Here is a 21,660-nt window from a genome sequence, read left to right on the forward strand (position 1 = left end):
GTTGATTATTAGAATACATGTTAGTCAGCATATTCGACCTTTTAGTTATGACAGTTTTTGAGGAGGTCATAGGACAACTTCTTGCACTATCTGAACAGAACCATAACCAGTACCATTATACGTCACGAAACCTATTGGTTTTGTCCACATTGTATATTGTAAAATTTGATAGTCCACTATAACTCTCTCTTACTTTTTTAATTATTTTATATTTTACTGCATGTTTCATACCTACTCCATGTTCTATATATGCACCAAACCACTGAAGCAAATTCCTAGTAATGTGAACCCTGCTTACCTACATGTCAGTAAACATGATTCTGAACTGTTAGTTATTGGGCTAACAGTTGTAGTATATAGTCAAGGAGAATAAGAGCTTTACAGTGATGACTATACAGTGTGTATTATGCTATTTGAGAAATTTGAGGATTCCAATTTCTACACTACATAGACAACCATTGTTATTATTTTTGAATTACTGTTATTGTTATTATTTTTGGGGTATTGTTATCAAGATGCTTATTTGAGCCTGTGGAATATCTCACTTTGAAATTTGAGTCTGTCTCAATAATGTGGACAAACATATGCGATGTAAAAGGCTTAATGCAGATTCAACCTTTTTGTGACTCAGTTCTGACTTTGTGAGGGCTGGATATAATTTGTTTTATTTTTCTCTGTTTCATGGCACTGCAGGGCTCCCTAAAAGCCACAGAGGCCCAAACACCTTTGGCACTTGCAGTCATCTGACTGAACTGACACTGACTGAAAGTAACCATGTTTTTCTTCCCTCCTGTTCACCACCTTCATCAGTTCTGTCACATCTGACCATCATTTCCATCTGGACATTACTGCACTTCCCCCGTTGCTGTCGCTTGCTTCAATCCCTCCACTTTCTTCTAAACTCCTTTCTGTTTCACAAGTCAAGGTGAATAAATGTCAGCTCCATCATATCTACCTGCAGTCTATTTTTAATTCACAAATCATACACATGAAATATTCAGACAATAATGAGGATGAAGGCAGACTCCTCCACAAGTGGTGGCAGGTCAGCTGTGAGATGATGAATATGCAGATATACACTAAGTAAGTTGGACAGCAAACAAAAAAGTGCTGGAAGATAAATGCTTAAGTTTTATGAGAAATATAATTCCACGTTAGCTCAGAAGAAGTAGAAAGAACAAACAAATGATATACATGTCTGAGAAGATGAGCCTGTAGCTGACCTTGAAAGACCCCCCGTTGCTGTCACTATAGTAGCTGGTGATGAGATAAGGGGTGGTCAGATGAAAGATGAGGTAAGAAAATAAGGAAACAGGCTGAAGAGAAAGCAGAGCCGGAGCCAGAGAGAGGGAGGGAAGCAGGGAGGAAAGGTCACAAGCAGAATAGTAATTCCTCTGATTCATGTCTGCATTCAGACAGAGCAGAGAGTTGAGGATGCCCAGGGAGCACAAAGGGTCAGGTGGCATCAGTCAGATGCATGGGAGGTGGCACCAAGAGGAGGGGGAATAATAAAAAAAAAAAAAAATCCCTGAAAAACAAAGATGAGATTTGGGAGGGATGGAAGTAACTCGGGTGGGGGCATGAAGGGGGGATATATGAAGATGTCAGCACTCTTAAAGTCAGAAGACAGCACTTTCCTTCCATCAAGCAGCGGTTCTGTCAAGTCCACTGAGACAGAACAGACCCTGTGTAGCCACTCAAGCAGTCCACGATGAAGCCCATATATTTTACATGCCCTGCCCACACAACACAACTCAAACCAAGGTGGCAGGACTCAGAGTCAGCATTAAAACATTCAAACTTTGCTGTGGACACTGAAGGGAAATGACCTGGAACATTATGGCAACTGTAAGACAGAGTGTCAAACATCTGTTTCAATAAGCAATTGAAAAAAAAAAGAGAAAAGGTCCACACCCATCACTTCACCTCTCAATGTACTGTTTTGTTTGTGGATACCGCGTCAGGTTCATTAAATACTTGCACCTTCAAAAGCTGTGTAAATTATATGCATAGTCATGATCAAGACCCGAGTGCTTCCAGCTGTGTCTAGCTGAACACTTAACTTTAATACTTCTATGGCAATGGCCAAATTTCTTCGAAATTTACAGAGCCCTACAGAGTAGGGCTCATCAAATATATTTGAAAAGTTCAATCTAACCTATTGTCTTTGTTTCATATTTTTATTGATGTGTATACAAGAGGAACAAAGGCACTTACATATACCAGGGCATACTGATGTCAGTATTAAACATGTTTGTACACACCATTAGATTTAGATTTGCATATTTTTAGGAACAAATAACGATTACAAAAAAAAAAAAGAAAGAAAAGAAAAGATAGACCAGAGCCCTGTAACAAGAGTTGTGACATGCTTTGATGCTCACGTGGCTCATGTAGGCCTGAATTTTTCCAAGCAAACCAAGCACTGTCAGGTTATTCTGTGGGACAAACAGTAGTGAGCATGGTAAATCTCAAAATAAACCACACACAACCGTTGTTGCACTACTGTATGTATTGTTGTGCAAGTTATGCTTTTGAGTAGTGCGGTTGACCACTGAAAGGACTGCAATTATTACTTTGAAAACTTAAATTTTGGGGGAAAGGTTGGTGTTAGCTTAGGTAGGCTACTTATGTGAGTGGTGCTAACTTTACAAGTTCATTCATTCTGCAATTGTACTGTACTGGTAAGGAGATTTTAGGGAGACATTTTAAAGTTTACTATTATAGGACTGTGGTACAAGTAGAAAACAGTGCTTAGCTGTGTGAATACTATGTGCCTGCCTAGCTCTGCTCTCCTCATAAGACACACAATAATGGCATTAACTAGCAGATAGTATAGCGGCTAACTTAGCATGCTAGCATTAGCACGAACACTAAACTCATTAAAAACTCAACATTACCAAACTCAAAACTCAACAGAATTCTTATAGGATGAGTCAGACATTACAAACACCAAGTTAAAGAAGTTTCACCTCCTTTAACTCAAGAATAATAACTTAAATGAACTTTTATTGGCAGAGCTCAGCTCTACAGCAACTCTCCTCCTAATTAGTACATTACCTCAGCTGACAAACTTAACCAAACACCAGCAGGTTCAGCAAAACAACTAAAATAAAACCCACTGAGAACAACATTTGTACTAACGTTACCTTATCTTAAAAACTCCATAATTTGTGGTTGTAGTGGTTAAATCTCAACAGCTGGCATGGTCAAGCTAGCTAACTATAGGGCTACAGCTGAAAATCAAACATAAAAATTGTTTAAGATATAAATTTATACAAATACTAACACATACCAAAGAAAACAGAATTTACAACATAATTGTCCACTAATACAGGAAATACACTCAATAATTTGAAAGATGAAGATATCTTATTAACTTGGCGCTGGAATTGCTAGATCAGCTGCAGTTGAAATTAATGTGTTCCGATGCCGCTACACCCAATGTAGGAACTATTGGCCCCTCCAGAACCCAGAAGTAAGTCCCTATTTCGTCCACCATTTTTTACAACGGGAGTTCATGGAAGTGTCACAACTCTTTTTATATTGAAGGCTCTGTGATAGACAATACAATGATAAGAATGCGTAACATAGTCTGCATAAAATAATTAAACTGGTCATATAAACACAAGAAAAAAATTTTAAAAATTGAAAAAAAAAAAAAAAAGGGGGGGGGGGGGGGGTTACATTGTCACAAATAAATCCAGAAATTGTTGCCATTTCTAATTTTCTCTACATTAAAAAGAACATAACCTTGATAATCTATTGAGTGCTAGAAGGAGCTGCTATGGATTTTCAGTTAAGGAGGAGGTATTTAGCAATTACAGAGGTAAAAGCTATTCTTCCAATTTTTTAGTAGAGTATCGGGTATACTTTTCCAAAAGACCAAAAATCAATCAATCAAACAAACAAATTTTATTTATATAGCGCCAAATCATAACAAAAGTTATCTCATGACACTTTACATATCAAGCCAGTCAAAACCAGACTCTCAAGTCAATTTACAGAAACCCAACAGAATCTTCAGAACCCAACAGAAGGAGAAAAAATACCATGTGTGGTGAAGTGTCAATAGTTTTTGTGAATACCTTGAACACGGTGTTGAAATAAACTTGCCAAAAAATTGTCAGGACTGGACAAGAAAAAAACATATGCGTAAGATTGCAGGGTGAGCCTCTACGTCTGTCAAAAACATCTACTGTATTTGGGAGAATCTGTGCCAGCCTTGTCTTTAAATAATGACATCTAAATACAACTTTAAACTGTAATCTTACCTATTGTCTGTGACTGACATAAATATCCAGACAAGCAAATCTGTTTTTTTGTTTTTTTCAAAATGTCTTGGTATTGAATTTGATATCTAATTATTACACAATGCCGCAGCAGCAAATGAACGAATGGTACATTAGTCTGACTTTAGCAAGTAATTATTTAAAATGCTATACCAGAAGAACAGATGTAACTCTATACCTTTTAAAATTTCTTAAGAACAAATATAATCTTGCTGTTTCTGAATTTACAAGAGCTTGAATGCACTGTGGTTTACTGAACAAAGCCAGGTAGATTTCAGGATTTACAAACCGCATCCGAATGCACCATGCACATTGGTGAGCATAGGAATTAAAAGTAATTGCAGAGTACATCTCATTTAACAGTTTCTTTAACACTATCATGCAGTGCTCTGATTGGTGATAAAATATTGCACAGATTGTGTTTGTTTTTGTTACTAATAATCTAAAAGATAATGAAAGATAATTTGTACTTTATTTTTTTCTTAATGTTTTTCAGTCCAGGGGCCAGTAGTTGATGATCAGTGTCACAGAATATTAAAAATAACTAAATTTCAGTGGCATAAAACCTCATCACTGCCAGCGCATGCAGCCTGTAGGAATGACCTTTACTCATTTTTACCCTCAGCCACACTGGCCACAGGGTATTGTCATCAGTTGGTCAACCGTCACTATCCCAGAATTCATTCTCAATTTTACATCTCAATATCAGAAGCCTTCCCTGTAACCACAACTATCTCATACATTACCTGTCCACCCTCCACCATGAATTTTCAGTTACTGGTCTCACTGAAACATGGTTACAAGATCCTACTCTGCATCTGTAGGATATACTTAACTACACTTCTGTTCACAGCTGTAGATCGATGAGAATGGGTGGGGGGTTGTCTATCCTTATACACAAGACCCTAAAATATATAGAGTGAAAGGATCTCACCGTACAAGTAGTGGAAGATGAATCTGAATCAGTCTTTATTGAAATTCCCTCAACTTCATCCACAACGGAAAAAAATACCAAAATTGGCTGCGTATATCGTCCTCCAAACTCAGATATAAAAAAACTTTATATCTGAGTATGACGGCGGTTTTAGATTTCATTGTTAAGGAAGTCAAAAACTGTTACATACTTGGTGATTTCAATCTTGACCTTTTGAAAAGTGAAAATCATTCATTAACGGCAGACTTTCTAAATACATTATATTTATGCAACCTTTACCCAACTATTACCAAACCATCAAGAATCACAGACAAATCAGCAACATTAATAGACTAGAAGCACTCGGAGAGCGCAGACCTCCGCCAAGGCTGATCAGTGGGCCCCCCCGTGGGCCCCCCCACCCCCGATCACCCCCAAAAGTTCATCATTTCTTCCTTATCCCATTTCCAACAAACTCTGAAAATTTCATCAAAATCTGTCCATAACTTTTTGAGTTATGTTGCACACTAACGGACAGACAAACAAACAGACAAACAAACCCTGGCAAAAACATAACCTCCTTGGCGGAGGTAATAATATTATGAAGAACTCTCTATCAAACTCACATCAGGTTTACTAGTTATCAGTGGTGATTTCTCATAGACTGCAAGGGAGGCCCGGCTTCCCCTAAAATTACGAAAATTAAATGGTTAAATTTGTTCGGTTGTGTTGACATTTTATTGACTACAAATGTGTTAGAACACGTTCATCTTAAAGATGAGTTCGTTCAGAATCAGCTTTATCACAAATCAACGGACGCGATGTTGTTTACTTCTCATACATTCCCGTGTCTCTGTTTTCTCATTCAATCTTTGCTCAGTGCATTTGTCCATAGACTGCGGGTGTCTATGGGCTTCAATGGGACTGAGTGGAACAGTTTTTTTCATTGCCTCAAAACTGGACGGTAATTTGGATAAATGCCACGATGTTGTCCCACCCCCGGACGCCGGGTGTCTCTGGGGGTGAATGGAGCTGTGGGCGGAGCTCGGCCGGGCTGGACGCCAGAATCCCACGTGCTGATTGGAGGATCAGTCGAAAGGCTGAATCCCGTTTGATTGACAGCTGTTTTCAGATCTGTTCCTTCACTGACACAGTTCAGTTTAATACCGCTGCGCATTCTGCTGTGAAATCAAGAGAAACCACTACGAAATTACTCGTTCATTTCTTGCACTGTAAATAAAACCCACTCATTGTACTTCCTTGTTTCAATTTAACATAATTTCACTGTTTTCTTGTTTCAGTTCCATAATTTAATCATTTCTTGTTTGAGTTTAATATCATTTTGTAGATAGTTAAATCAATCAAACTGTCGGCTAGGTCGGAGTGAAAGGAGCATCTCTTGTTTAAAAAGGCTGAAGTCTTACACCCACAACACAATGGGCCAAGGCAGTCTAAGCAGCCCAGCTCTGCTGGACATTCAGAGGACACTGGTCCAGTCCCTGGAAAAGGAAAAGACGCCTACTTGGTACGATAAGGTCACTGACCATTTTCTTAAAAAGGAACGGAGAGCTGAATTTATGTTTAAATAACTTGACAATTTTTTTTTTATGTAAGCCGACAATGAGCTTCTCCTGTCTGAAAGACGAGCAGCCGCCACTGCTAGTTATAGATATCTCCGATCACCTTCCAATATTCTATATCACACAAAATGCACATAATACAGATAAGAAAACAGAATGTGAAAAACACAGGCACCGAAAATTTAGTAGGGAAAATATCAATAGATTTAAATATGCTTTATCTAACAAAACCTGGGAAGGGGAATATGAAGATACAGATGCAAATCCTGCTTATTGCAATTTCCTACAGATTTTTAACTCTCATTTTGATACTTGTTTCCCACTTATAACAACTACAGCAAAGCGCAACATGGGTATTGACAGGCCTTGGTTCACAACAGGCCCACATAAGTCCTCCAACAGGAAAAATAGACTACAAGAAATATATAAAGAATCCGACACCAACAACATTAGACAGATATAAAGCGTGTAGAAATAATTTTAACAGTCTGATTTGTATGTCCAAAAGGAACTATTACTACGATCAATTTAAAGCTGCATCCACTAATATAAGAAACACCTGGAAACTAATCAATGAGATTCTTAACAAAAAAAAAAGCAAGTAATGCTCTTCCTACCAAATTCCATGAAGGAGAATTAGAGATATCTGATCCAAAAGCCACTGTGAACAAATTTAATGACTTTTTTGTGAACATTGGACCCTCTCTGGCAAAAGAAGTAGATGTGAGTGACCAGTCTCCCTTGTCATACCTTCAAAATTCTTACCCTTCTATAAGCTCTTTCAGAGTACCTACCACAACTGAAATTCACGAAATAATTGTCAATCTAAAAAAAGCAGCCCCTGGTCAAGATGGAATAAGTGCCCAGCTGTTAAAACAGATAGCTCCCGAAATTTTAGATCCAATCACACATATTTTTAAGACTCCTCTGATAAGTGGAATCGTGCCAACAGACCTTAAGACAGCAAAAGTTATACCACTTTACAAAGCTGGCGATCCTGGTGTATTCACCAATTATTGCCCAATATCTATTTTACCAGCCTTCTCAAAAATCCTAGAGAAAATAGTCTATAAACAGATCATAAATCACCTAGAAACTAATAATATCTTGTACACACATCAATATGGATTTAGAAAAAAATATTCTACATACATGGCACTTTTGCAACTTGTTGATAAAATCACTACATCCTTAGAAAATAATGAATACACTATAGGAATATTCCTCGACCTTTCCAAAGCTTTCGATATGGTTGCCCACAACATTCTACATGACAAACTTGTTACCTATGGATTCAACAGTTCTGCCCTACAATGGTTAAAAGACTATTTGACTGGCAGAAAACAGTTCGTCTCTAATCGTAATAACAACTCTTCTCAGAAAGTCTTAACATGTGGCAAGGATCCATTCTCGGTCCCCTTTTGTTTTTAATATGCGTTAATAACTTGGCATCAGTATCAAAGAAATTATTTACTAAATTATTTGCAGACGACGCAAACTTATTTATGTCCCATAAAAATGTTGACACCTTATTGACATCTATTAATAAAGAATTGTATAATGTGAATCAGTGGTTCAAGGCAAATAAACTGTCCCTTAATATCAAGAAAACAAATTTCATTATCTTTGCAGGTAGGAACAATAAATACAATAAAGGGAAGGCTAGAATATTCATAAATGATAAATCTAACAATCAGGTAACTCACACTCACTTTTTAGGTATATTGATAGATGAAAAACTTTCATGGAAAAATCATATTAGCTTTATTTGTAAGAAAATTTCAAAAAACATAGGAATCATTAGAAAAGTTAAATCTGTGCTCACACAAGACACAATTATGACCCTTTACTACAGTTTGATATATCCTTATTTAACATATTGCAATATTATCTGGGCTATTACATACACAACATCTATCAAACCACTCTATCAACTACAAAAGCGTTTTGTCAGAATCGCAGCCAATGCTACTTTTATAGCACATTCAGCATGTCTGTTTCACGACTTAAAAGTTATGACTGTGTATGACATCAACAAATTTCAGATTGCCTTATTTGTCCATCAAAATTGTCAATAACAGCTCATGTTTACCTGATCAATACAAAGGCTTCTTCCGGTTCAACTCAGACATTCATCACCATAGTACAAGACAGCAGAAGACAGATTATGACAAAATTCAATCAGAAACTATTTACAATACTGTATAGGGGCCCCATCATGTGGAACAATTCAAGCCAGTCACAGCAGACCTGTGTGTTCTTACCCAGATTCAAAAAACTCTTAAAATTGGATTTCATACAACATCCAAGCACTACTTTCACCTGATCTGTTTGTTTTCCTTGATTTAATTACCATTTTTCTTAGATAACTTATTAGTTTCATTCTGAGTTTCGTTTTATAGTTTTGTCGATTCTTATTTCTTTCCACGTGCACTGTTTACGATGTGTATAGCTTCTTTGTTGTACTTGTTTTTGACTTATTTCCTTCATTTAGTTAATTTTGTTTGCTTATGATTGTATATCATTATTAGACACTGCAAATACTTTTTTTATTTCAAGTCTTTGGGGTGGCCCATGATAAACCACTTTGGTTTTTGGCTTCCCCGGCATATCTTTTATTGTTATTATTATTATGTTTTATTGTCTTGGATATATGTGAATGAACAATAAACAATAAACCGTCAGTCTGCCCATCCGTCCGTCCGTCCCAAAACTTTGGCATGCACTGATAAGTCAAGCCACTGGGTGGCAGTAGTGCGCCTAATAAGTCAGGCCGAGGGTTTTCAAGTGTGCGCACATTATGTTTATTAATGCTATTATGTTAACAGACAACTTGAAGTTATTGTAAATGGGTTTATTTTTATTTTGTAAAATGGCAAACACACCAAAATTATAAGTAAAGATTTATACCTTTGTGTCTAATTATATTTCCTTTTTGGTAAAATGAGAAATTAAGTATAAAAATAAGTATTAGTGCCAGTATTGGATATTTCTGAAGAATAGTCAGCTCTGGATGTGTCAAATAGGACCTAAAAAAAATAGTGCTTTGGACAAAAATTATTTTTTATAAAAATAAGTATTAGTGCCAGTATTGGATATTTCTGAAGAGTAGTCAGCCCTGGATGTGTCAAATTGGACCTAAAAAAAAGTGCTTGGACAAAAATTTACAGATTTTTTTATTTGTTAATGTGTGCAATTTATGACTTAATCAAACTACAAGCTTAAACTAAAACCTAAAAAATATTCTTTTTTTTATTAAACTACACTATATTGCCAAAAGTATTTGCTCACCTGCCTTGACTCGCATATGAATTTCAGTGCCATCCCAGTCCTAGTCTATGGGGTTAAATATGACCACCCTTTGCAGCTATAACAGCTTCAACTGTTCTGGGAAGGCTGTCCACAAGGTTTAGGAGTGTGTTCATGGGAATTTTTGACCATTCTTCCACAAGCGCATTTGTGAGGTCACACACTGATGTTGGACGAGAAGGCCTGGCTCTCAGTCTCCGCTCTCATTCATCCCAAAGGTGTTCTATGGGGTTGAGGTCAGGACTCTGTGTAGGCCAGTCCAGTTCATCCACACCAGACTCTGTCATCCATGTCTTTATGGACCTTGCTTTGTGCACTGGTGCACAGTCATGTTGGAAGAGGAAGGGGCCAGCTCCAAACTGTTCCCACAAAGTTGGGAGCACGGAATTGTCCAAAATGTCTTGGTATGCTGAAGCATTCACAGTTCCTTTCACTGGAACTAAGGGGCCAAGCCCAGCTCCTGAAAAACAACCCCACACCATAATCCCCCCTCCACCAAACTTTACACTTGGCACAATGCGGTCCCACAAATATTGTTCTCCTGGCGACCGCCAAACCCAGACCCGTCCATCAGATTGCCAGATGGAGAAGCGCGATTGGTCACTCCAGAGAAGGCGCCTCCACTGCTCCAGAGTCCAGTGGCGGCGTGCTTTACACCACTGCATCCGGCGCTTTGCATTGCACTTGGTGATGTATGGCTTGGATGCAGCTGCTCGGCCACGGAAACTCATTCCATGAAGCTCTCTGCGCACCGTTCTTGAGCTAATCTGAAGGCCACATGAAGTTTGGAGGTCTGTAGCGATTGACTCTACAGAAAGTTGGCGACCTCTTCGCACTATGCGCCTCAGCATCCACTGACCCCGCTCCATCAGTTTACGTGGCCTACCACTTTGTGGCTGAGTTGCTGTCGTTCCCAAACACTTCCACTTTCTTATAATACAGCTGACAGTTGACTGTGGAAAATTTAGGAGCAAGGAAATTACACGACTGGCTTTGTTGCACAGATGGCATCCTATCACAGTTCCACACTGGAATTCACTGAGCTCCTGAGAGTGACCCATTCTTTCACAAATGTTTGTAAAAGCAGTCTACATGCCTAGGTGCTTGATTTTATACACCTGTGGCCATGGAAGTGATTGGAACACCTGATTCTGATTATTTGGATGGGTGAGCGAATACTTTTGGCAATATAGTGTATGTGCCATATATGACTGAAGAAACACATTCATAGTTAATGAATTACAACAAGCAAACACACCTCTCCAGAAGAAGAATCTCAATTTTCAATTTAGGAATATTTCACAAATTTAGGCGGCAAAACCTTGATTAATCAAATTTGATATTCTGTTCAGCCCTGCAATAAATTAATTATGAATAGTAGAATACAATTAGGTTTATGTTTATTTTCAACATTTCTTCATCTGATCACACAAAATCACACAACAACCACTGTGGGTTGCTTGTAAATAACATACCAGAGGGAAAAGTCAAAGTATGAGAAAAATTATCCCTTGTATGTAGGATTTAAGAAATAATTGGTTTGTACAAATTGTGTTGCGTAAGGACCAGCAGCTGGTAAATCCTGTTCACCTTTTGTTAAGGGGTGAAACTTTAAATACTTGACAATGGAGATGGGCAAAATGCTGATTGGAGCTAGAATAACTCAGCTCAGCAGGGAGCTGCTGACTGCTCTGATCCCCTCTGACAATAGAAGCCACCAGTTGGACTTCTGAGCATGGATTAAACACAGAAGGAAAGTCATCCCAAAGACACCAACATATCACCTTATTGAAGTGGTGCTCCTGTACCCAACGGAGAGGGCCGGGTTCTTGAGCCTCACAGACCACAATAGGTAAGGCCAAACACATATGGGGAAGAACAAAGGACAGCTGATCTCCTCACTTGCAGATTTCGGTCCAATAAGTGAACTAGCTTCACCTCTTTCTCTCTTCTTGAATCCCCAGACACATTAATAGACTCAGTGTGGGAGCTGTCACAGGGTCTCAGCTGAGATGGAGTGGAGAGACAATAAATCCCAGGCCTTGTGTCCGTTATTAAAGGCCTATAGATTATATGGAGTATAAATATTTGATGAAAGATATTCAGTGGGAAAAAGTCAAAACCATCTCAAACAGGATCGTCTCACTTGTCAAGGTTGAAGACCCTTGCAAAAAACAGTAACTGGCTGCAGTTTAAAAGGCATTGGAAATAACAGTTCCTTCACTGTAGAATGAAAATCACAGTAATAGCAGGTTCCACCACAGACACATCAGAATGATTTGGTTCTGATTTTAGGTCCGTTCCAGTGGCAGCTCGACAATAGAGGGTGCTAGGGTGCTGCTCCACCTGTCTCACATGAAGAAGACGATGATCGGAATCACATAAAATAATTTTACAAAAACAAGAATATTTAAATAAATAAGCTACACATGATACAGCCCATGATTGCCATGTATAAAAATTGCATTCCAGTGTAGTTTAAAAATGTTTTGAGTTGTTTAGGGCAAGTGAGCAGTCATGTGATATGACGTATTCACTCTTTGGGGGGCAAAAATCTGCACCCAAAGGCTCTGGTTTACCACAATAGACTGTTGTTATAAATGGTGCATGCGCAGTAGACTCCCATCAATACAAGAGATAGGAGAACCTCAGAGTGCATGTTTGAAGGATAGATGGGTGAAATTTACATAAAAATAAATTACTAAAAACACATACTGTGTATTTTTATTTTAATTTAGATTAATATTTCAAAATAGTGTTGCATGTGCTTTGGGGTATCTTAGTGGTGATATGTGGTTATAGTGCATCAGCAAACTGACTTGCATACTGTGCCCCACCAAAAAATTTCACCAGGTGTCACTGGTCTGTTCCTGTTCTGTGTACAATTAAAACTTGTATTCAAATATTAAATACAAGTAAGAATGCATTTGTGACAGAATAAATGCACATGAGGCAATTATAAGGCTTCACATAAAAAACACTGAACGCAAAAGGGTTTATTAACACATAAACCATTCATAAATCCTCAGTTAGGCTGAAACATTAGGTAACAAGTGATACTAAATTAAGAGCCGTTTGGGAGCCAAAAGAGCCGGCTCTCTGAAAATAGCCGAACTTCCCATCACTTCTATGAAGACCGCACCATCTTCCTGCTGGTAGATGGATTTCGTGTTCATGTGGGGGGAAGCTCTTTAAGACACCAAATAGATTTTTTATGACCCTGCTTTGCTATGTTGGCACATTATACAGTAAAGACAAACTGAATTACACTCAGTGTGACATTGCTATTATTATTTCAGGGGAGGTGCATTGTAATGCAAAATAATGCACATGTCATTCCTCTGCTGTTGTACGCTGCTTGTGAAAAAGTAATTTCGGAAGTGAAGTGTATTGAAGTGTATTACAGCATGAAATTTAAATTATGGCTGTGAGTGATGCAAAGACACTTTGGTGACTTAACTTCCTTCACTCAGATGATTTCAAATGAGATGACCAACCTAAACAACGTAATAGAGCCAGCACCTCAGTGAGCAATAGAGAATAAATGATTTAAAATGTCAGAATAAAAATCTGTTTTATTAGCATATGCAAAGTAGAGGTCGACCAATAGTGATATTTTAAAGGCCAATGTAGTAACTACAGCTTCTAAAAGGAAAAGACTGACAGTTTATTAAGAAAGTGAAATCACCATCCCATGAAAAAATATGACAAATTTTTTTGGACAATAACCAGTTTTTTTTAACTTTATGAGAAAGTAGAAAACTCTTGAGGTGGACATATAGGTCAAAGTAATAAATACCTTAATTAATAAATCAATCAATTGGTATCTGGAGGTGAACTGAAAAGATCTGAAAATGCTATAAAGATTATTATTTGCTGGACTGTTATTTGATATTACTACCATTCCACTTGAGAAGCCTCAAATTGGATGTCTGTCAATAGTAGAATTTCATAAAATGTCACATTGGCACTGGTTCACTGGTCAAACAGAGTCGGTCTATGTCAAATACAACACATTAGACCTGTCACAATTATTACCTCATCATCATGCTGCAATTATACACTATAATAATGATTCTTTTACATGGTACAGATAATTGTCTGCCTAATAGTAATAACATATTTTATCATTATTTCCAGATTGTTCACCAGCTTTGATCGGTGTTCATTAAGGACATCATCTCTTTGTGTCGAATTTTTTTTTCAATGTAGAACTAACATTGGGCCAATTTACTGAGATTTTGTTCTTTGGTTGAATGCTTCAGTAAGGGGCTTTGTATGTATAAGTCATGTCATACGCTCCTCAATGAAATCATAAGACCCGGAAAAAAGTGATAAGAATTTGCATTTTGCAAAGGTTTATCATAGCCAGGTCGTCAATAAGGCTTCAAAATACAAACAGAAGAAACTGGAACAAGAGTCAGAAGTACAGATTAGGCAATTTATTGTATTTTAACTCAGACAGGCTGTTCATCAGCTAATCAAAAGTTAAAGACCATAGGTTTACCCAAAAACAGAGCTAAAAGTGTCAAAAAATGACTCAGTAGAGTAACCCCTCCCTTCTTGTTGATGACTTCAAACATTGGTTTAGGTGTGTTTGATGTGAGCGTTTCCAGGAGGCTGAGGGGGATGTGGTTTCATGTGTTGACGATGGATTCACCAAGGCCATCCACGTCTGCTGACGTCTGCAGTTGTAAATTTCCCTTTCCATCCATCTCCAAATGTTCTCAGTGGGATTCAGATCAGGGGAGCACACAGGATGGTTCCAAAAGAACCATGTTATTCTCCCGTAGAAGTCCTTCATCAGGTGGGTTTTGGTTGGTGGGTTAAACCCAGTCATGACCAAAAGACCAGGACCCTCAGTCCAGGGGGATGAACACGAGAACATCTCCGCATTTGATGCCCCATAACAACCTGAAGATCCACTGTTTCACTAAAGCAAAAAGCACTAGACCAGTGGTGTAGTCCAGGGTATATGGCAGAATATACCATATAGCTACTTATTTTTCAGTCAGCATTGCGTATACCCACTTCTAAATCCCCCTGATGCGCCCCATTCAGTAGTATCTGTGAGCCAAATTTCCCATTTTTTCACTTAGGATGGTGAAGCCATGACCCACCCTACTCTGCCTCTGACTGGCTAGTACTCACTGCCTTCACTGATTAGATTGATTAACTTTAGGCATGAGGACTGATTAGCCAATCAGAGGCAGAGTAGGGCAGGTCATGCCAAGCAAAATACAGTCACGGAAAAAATTATTAGACCATTAAAAGTCATCAAAAACAATGGTTATGCAATCAAGTACTAACTCCTGTGTGCATCATGTGACTAAAACAGACAAAAAAGAAAACATGGAATGCCTAAATGCACTGTTTTGGCAGTACAGTGCCATAGCTATTGATGTAAGAACTTAAGTGATTTTGGTTATTATCAAGAAAACCATGGAAAATGGATAGATATCAGCTCTGAAATTAAACTCGTATGAGCTGTGTTTGCTGTTATCATTATATTTGTACAGACAAATGTACCTTTAGTTGAACCAGGCATTAAAATGAACAAGAAACTGAAGAAAACAAGGGTGGTCTAATAATTTTTTCCACGACTGTATTGCTAACAATCACTGGCCACCTCTAGAATCTGACTGGACACCTCAGGTATATGTGCCACCCCAGCTGATTGACAGGTCACTCCACATCTTATTGAAAGATGTGCGATTATTGGAAATGTGAATGAGAAAGGTAGAACAAACGTCTTTCAAGTGAGTGACACATATCATGAGAACCTACTTTGATGGAATACATAATTCTGAGGTAAGTTTTAAGGTGGTTTCCAAATGAGTCACTGTTTTAAACTACTGGCAATATGATTGCACATTTAGAGGAGAAGAGATTTTGTCGCCAGTAGTTAAACTGTGTGAGTAGGCTAATGATATGAAAGGTTAACGTTAACCTATGTTTGCCTCATGTTGAATACATTTTACATTCATGCAGGCTGCTAGTGTGATCAGTAATACCTACAAACTGCTCCTGTTTAAGTCATGATCATTTTATAATAGTGGGCAAATACCACTGATGGATTTTTGGGTAAACTAAACAGAGTGGTCTTAGGCCTACATTCCACTGTTTCTAAAACAGGCCGTTTTTCTGGACTACTTAAAAAAAAAGCAAAAATTGAGAGTATACCCACTTCTCCAGGGACCACTACACCACTGCCCCAGACCATGACGGAGCCCCCTCCACCTCCAGTGGGATCTCCAGGTCATGACAGTAACATTGGAACCATCATGACCATCTAGGTTACATTTCCTCTCATCTGAGAGGTCTTGCACTTTTCAGTGTCACAGGTTTGGTTCTCCCTTTGTAAAGTCCAAACAGGCAAGTTCGTGTCATAGGAGGAGACATGATCATAGGAGATGTTTTTTGTACTTTAAGCCCATCTCTCATAGATGTGGGCTTATGTGTAGATGTGAGGCTGCAGTCAGCGTCAGTCAGGACCTTAACCTGGGTTGAGGTCTTCACAGTGTCTTCACATCCTTCAGATCTTCTGGCTCAGCACAGGTGACATTTGTTTGGATCTACCACTTGACTTTTTTATCCAATAACCCTCAATTTGTGCAGATTTTTGCCTTTTTAAGCCTATGATCTTAAACTTTTGATCAGCTGATGAACAACCTGTTTGAGTTAAAATACATTTTCAATAAATTACCTACTCTCTCTGTTTTTAATCTCTACTTATAGCCTGCTTATGATCCACCTGTGCAAAATATGAATTCTTATATTTCTCCCCAGTGTGTGGTTCAACTTCATAAAGTACAATTAAACTATTATTAGCCTCACAGTGGTTGCATAAAATTTACAGAGTAGACAATAACATCATCAGTTCTAACTACATGATAATTAGTCATCAACTCAAATTTCAGTGTTGTGACAAGCCTGAAACACATGTGTTCTAGTGTTTGTTTGAGAAATGTAACAGAAAAATAGGAATTAATTTTTTTTTTTTTTAAATGAACCAAGAGAAGGCGAGAATAAATAAAACAAGTAGTGGAAATGAATAATAATATTATAAGATATATTCATAGATAGTGTATGGGATGTGCTCAAAGCTAGAAATTACAGATGGAAAAAGAGCATAAATCTGTGACATGCACTATATGTAAGTGCAAAAGTGTAGAACCCACTTTAATTGTATGAGAGTAGAAATGGAATTACATTAGAGACAGTGCAGCTCATACAAGGGTTTGGACGTGGGAACCGCAGGACAGTTGTGCCCAGTCTGATTCACTAATGTGTTCCTGTAATGCTGTATATGTTGATGAGAGCCTATAAGGAGGGCTTTGTGGGTAAACCCACCTTGGTTTTCTCTTTCGTCTCCACCTCTCCTCTCATTACAGGTCATCACATGATGACACTCACTACTTCCTGCCAATCACCATTACCATAGCATGCAGCGTGCTATGGTAATGGTGATAGTGTTCAATAAAGTAAAGTAACCACACACTGCATCCCGGTGACTACTTACCTAACATGCACTTTACTGTTTTATTTCTCCATTGTCATTACATTTTAGACAAACCAAAGTGAAATATGAAAGATATTATTAATAAAAAACAAAACAAAAACCAATTACATCTCCCATTTGTAACATTTTTAAATAGTTAATTATAAAAACGGCATGTTCATCAACATGATATGAGTAGCTTTGCGTTAAGATGCATTCATGTTCCTCAGTAATATTCTTGCATCGCTCTCTCCACTCGGTATCCTTTACATTCTAATCTGAAAGCCCAGCCCAGCGCTAGACTTCTGCTCCCCTGCTCAACAGCCCCTTCCAATTCTCGATACCAAAACTCAGATTACTCATTACTGTTAACAAGACATGTTTAATTATTCAACCAGTTGTCGCTGTAATGTGAGACAGTACGGATGGCGGAGGCCAGGTAGGACTGTTCTACATCCAACGCTTGGCACAGATTTCAGATAACCAGAATCCCAGGAGGGAAAATGATAAGGGACGGATGGGCCAAAAACCTACACCTCTCAAGGCCACAAACAGGTTCAAATGACATAAAAACTGATCAGAGTTGATGAGTACAGATGGCACATAATGCACTGACAACGTCCTGAGACACCTCAGGGTTTTATCTGTAGCTGAACTGAAAGAGCAAACAAAATTCAAAATACATTAAGAAGGAAAATTAGATTTTTCCTCTGAGTGACAGCTCTATATTGAATTCACTTGCACACTACAAGCTGTTAGGATGTAGGTATATCTGCTGTCCTAATGACCTATGGGGGTTTCAGAGGCAAAACACAACCACATTCAGTCAGTCCACATTTTCTGAGGGGGCCACACTCTAGGCAAAACAAGGGGGAAGAAAAATGCACTGGCATTGTGGTAGTAATTTCATGGCACAATGGTCCATGATGTTTTAACCTGGTGGTTTTGTGCTTTCAGATAAATCAAAGTAAGCAGTTTTTGTGAGAGGACTCAGAGCTGCTATGTCATGCATGTTTCCTGATTCTGATGCAGTATCACCTATTGATACGGAGTGAAAAATCTGCATCATATGTAGTTTAGAGGATTCCTACAGCGTTGCACCTGCACTGACAAGTCACATATAAAGTCACTTTTGTCCTGAGAACGTCCTGACAACTGACTTATTTCAAGCAGTTCATTTTTCCTAGCGAAGCTCCCACCCATGTGTTTATGTCCAAACTGAAGCGTTTAGTGCTTCTGTTTTGGCAGCACCCTTTTGATCAGCTAATAGTGGTTTGGCTTTAAGTTAAGCTGAAACTTAATGCCAAACAACTGATCAAATAATATGTCTCAAACAAGAGGATAACTTCAGTTAAGTGTCACACAAATTGCCACAAATAAAGGAACTCTTGATCACGTCGTCTTCTACAGCGCATGCAAATCACAGTCTGTACAAATTAATTTCTTCAGCTGTGATGATGTGGACGATGCACGCATCATACGTAACAAACAATAGTGAAGGATATAGCACAAACCTGCATGCACGTAAAGACACTGTCCCGCGTGTCCGTCGTGTCCAAACAGCTGCAGCCGAAAACTTTGAGATGCGCTCGGCTCTTCTCCTCCTCCGCGGATGCTGCTGCTGCTGAGAGTCGCTTTGCTCGGAGACACGAAGGGAGGCAGGCACAGGCTCTTAAAGCTCCCCACCCACTCCGGCATCACCCCCCTGGGCGTACGGCCAATCAGAGACACGGCCCCGACACTGGAATACATACTGTACATTATTCATTACTTAAATGCCCACTGTCGACAGTAACTGACCCCGTCATGGCGTACGTTTGACAGGTTTTGGTCACTTCCTGTAGTCATACTGTTCCTGCTGCGTGGACAGACTGAGTGGAGCGCTGAGCTGCTCTCTTAATGTAACAGTATGTTCTGAACTTGGAGCGGTTTTTGGAGCTACATTTTAAGCGTAAAGCGCAAAAAGAGAAAAAGTAAAAACTGAACTTTTTAATTTATGTCACAGCTATATATAATATAGCCTACAGTTTAATTTATTATTGTTATTATTAGATCATCTGTGATTTCTATCAATAAAAACTCAAGGTAATATTTCCTCAAATGACCTTTTGGTTCTCTGTTTTTGAGATAGTGTTTCTAGATTTCTATATGAGATGTTTTTAAAACACAATAGGCCTATATGTTACCTGTTCTTTAGAAAGTGTAGACATTGTTTTCAGTGATTTAAATTGAGGTATTTGTGTCTTACATTCACAAAGCAAACACTTCATGTGTCTTTTGCAAGGTTTTTGACCCATTTCTACACAAGAAAAAACACTCAAAACACAGTTACAAGAAATATGCACATTATGTATTAGACAAATAATATCAATATGATAGGTAAAAGAAATATACATGAATAAGTGTGAAAATTGTCACTGCTGTCACAGTGTATATGAGGTACCTGGCAAAAAAACAAAACAAACAAACAAAAAAAAAACCTTCCCACATACACTTAATTCAGCAAATACTTCAGATCCTTCCATTGGAAAATTACTGCAGTGATTCATATATTTCATCTTAACTATTAAACCGATATGATAGCTTCTCATTTTTGGATTAACCATCAGTTTGACAGGAGCATAAAGACTGGACTGTGATTAATGAATAAAGGTCATGTGGTCTGATGAGTCCAGACTGACTATGTTCCAGAGTGATGGATATACCAGGGAAAGGATTACCCATCATGCACAGTGTCTGCAGTACAAACCTGTGGGGTCAGTGTTTTCATCTGGCGTTGGTTCAGTTGGTCAGGTCTAGGTTCACAATGTTTGACATTGGATAAACTTACTGAAATGATGCCACAGTGAATGTGTGCTGTAATAAAAGCTAAAGGCTAAACATTAAAGTGTGGGACTTATTTTGGCCAGGTTGTGTATGTATAGCAGACATCCAAAGCTGTTGCTGCATGCATTTATTAAAGGTCATGTACACAGTATATGGAATTATATGAAGATTTACAGTGCCTCTATGTATAAACTATATGGAACCTAAAACATTAATTCATTTTCTGAACCACTTAATCCTTGAGAGGGTCACAAGGATGCTGGAGCCCATCCTGGCTGCCAATGGGCAAAAGCTGGGTAAACTCTGGACATGCCAGCAGTTCATCACAGGGCCAAACTTAAAAAGAAACAAAGTCCAATGAGAATAATTTCAGTATTGAGGGAAACCTAGTCAAAAAGACACATAGTTTTGCACAATTTAAGCATGACAAAAACATACAAAATACTAGAAGCACTCAGAGAGCGCAGACCTCCGCCAAGACTGATCAGTGCTCCTCCCCCCACACCACCTGATCACCACCAAAATTTATTCATTTGTTCCTTGTGCCAGTATCAACATTTCCTGAAATTTTCAGCCAAATCCGTCCATAACTTTCGGATGTTATCTTGCACACGGACAGACAAACAGACAGACAGACAAACCAACGCTAGCAAAAACATAATCTCCGTGGCAGAGGGAACAACCTGGAAAGACAGGGGACAATAATGGGACAAAATCTAGCCAAAGAATCCTCTGGGTTTTTAAATCATCTCAGACAAAAAATCATTAGATTGTAGTATATTGTCCATGACCAGTGTGCAAAATAGTGAAAAATTGTCCTGCAAAATAAGAAAAACATCCTCAAAACCTTGTGTTGCATTAACACAAAGGAAAGCCATATCTGTCTAAACATTATAGCTGTCAAGGACAGACAGCATCAATGCAAGGCATGCAAACATCATACACTACACAGTTCATGACAACAAAATGTTACTGAATCAAAGTTTTCATTGATAAAAAACATCAACATGTCATATGTATCAAAGGATGTATGTGATAAAAATGTGTTATTACCATAGATGAAACATGGCAACCTCATCTGTAACATAGCTGCATATATGTTGTGTATTATATTTAATCATCACATTGTGAGTAGAGCACATCTCTACTCACAATGTCTTTCCAGCTGTTCATGCCTGTGATGATGAATCCCACAATTGCCGAGCAAATCCATACTAAACTAATACTATTTTAAGTTAA

The 21,660-nt window shown here is 38.3% G+C and overlaps 1 protein-coding gene across 2 annotated transcripts in view; it reads right to left on the reverse strand.

Moving 5' to 3' along the window:
- Positions 1-19,213, reverse strand: part of ctxn1 (cortexin 1) — a 46,320-nt gene extending 27,107 nt beyond the window's left edge. For both annotated transcript variants that reach the window (XM_030132133.1, XM_030132134.1), the window contains exon 1: positions 19,110-19,213. The gene's annotated coding sequence lies outside the window, so the exon portion shown is untranslated. The remainder of the gene's footprint in view (positions 1-19,109) is intronic.
- Positions 19,214-21,660: the final 2,447 nt, after the last annotated feature.

The sequence above is a fragment of the Sphaeramia orbicularis genome, chromosome 4 (assembly GCF_902148855.1).
Source record: "Sphaeramia orbicularis chromosome 4, fSphaOr1.1, whole genome shotgun sequence".
Lineage (NCBI taxonomy): Eukaryota > Metazoa > Chordata > Actinopteri > Kurtiformes > Apogonidae > Sphaeramia > Sphaeramia orbicularis.